Source organism: Manis javanica, chromosome 5 (genome assembly GCF_040802235.1).
Source record: "Manis javanica isolate MJ-LG chromosome 5, MJ_LKY, whole genome shotgun sequence".
Classification (NCBI taxonomy): Eukaryota; Metazoa; Chordata; class Mammalia; order Pholidota; family Manidae; genus Manis; species Manis javanica.
Window position 1 is genome coordinate 69,925,230 of NC_133160.1, and position 1,304 is coordinate 69,926,533.

Sequence of the window (1,304 nt, forward strand, 5' to 3'; positions counted from 1 at the left end):
AATTACTTTAAAATATGACATTCCAAAGAATATGAAGAGAAATGAAAATGGAATATATTGTTAGAAAAAACATTTAAAATGCATTTTAATTTTACTAATCAACTTTTAATATGTGACTATAATTATTATAATAATTCTAAATTTTTTATTATTTTTCAGATTTATTCTTTGTTCAACTTCTTTCTTTCATGGCAGTATTTGGGTTTGGCCTTGATTTTAGTCAAATATTCACTTTAACTCCTGGCCCTTGAGCACTTGGAAATAAAGTCATATCAGTGCCTCTCAAACTTCTAAAATTTATGGCATGGATGAGAAAAAGAGAATGTGCATTCTCAGTGGGCTGTTTCCTCTCAAAAGGAGAATGAGAGGAAAGGGGTGGGCTGTGTACCCTCAACCCTTTCTAGACTCATCAGTCAGATTAGGTCTTTATCAATTATCTATTTAAAAACAATTGCCATTTAAAAATCACCTGAAAATTCAGTAGCTTAAAACAATTTTATCTCTTCAAGGTATCATGGGTGATGTTCACATTAGCAACACATGCAAAATTGGAACAATACAGAGAAGATTAGCATGGTCCTGTGCAAGGATAACATGCAAATTCATGAAGCATTCCTTATTTTTAAGGGGTCAATTCTTCAAGAAGATATAACAATTGTAAATATATATGCATCCAACATCAGAGCACCTAAATATATTAAGCAAATAGTAAGAGATTGAAGAGAGAAATAGACAACAATATAATAATACTAATACAATGATGAAAGACTTCACTATGCCAGTTTCAGTAATAGATAGATTGTCCAGACAGAAAACTAACACGGATGTTGGATTTGAACCATACAGTTGACAAAATGGACATAACACATTTATAGAACATCCCATCCATCAGCAACAGAATACACATTCTTTTCAAGTGTACACAGAACATTCTGCAGGATAGGTCATAAGATATGCCACAAAACAAGTCTTAGCAAAGATTGAAATTATATCAAGTATCTTTTCTGATCACAATGATATAACTAGAGGTCAGCAAGAGGAAAGCTGGAATATTGGAAGCATGTGCTGCCATTCTGAGAGGGAAGTTTATACTGATAAATGCATCTATTAAATAGAAAGATCTCAAATAAACAACCTAACTCTGAACCTCAAGAAATGAGAGAAAGAACAAATTAATCTCAAAGTTAGTAGAGGGAAGGAAATGACAAAGATCAGAGTGGAAATAAATGAATTATAGGCCAGAAAAAAAAACAATAGAAAATATCAGTGAAAGTAAGAACTACATCTATGAAAAGATCAACAAA

General features: G+C 31.7%; 1 non-coding gene across 1 annotated transcript; it reads left to right on the forward strand.

Moving 5' to 3' along the window:
* The first annotated feature begins 521 nt into the window (after positions 1 to 521).
* Positions 522 to 624, forward strand: LOC118968272 (U6 spliceosomal RNA). The gene has a single exon (XR_005055845.1). It is a non-coding gene; the product is annotated as a U6 spliceosomal RNA (small nuclear RNA).
* Positions 625 to 1,304: the final 680 nt, after the last annotated feature.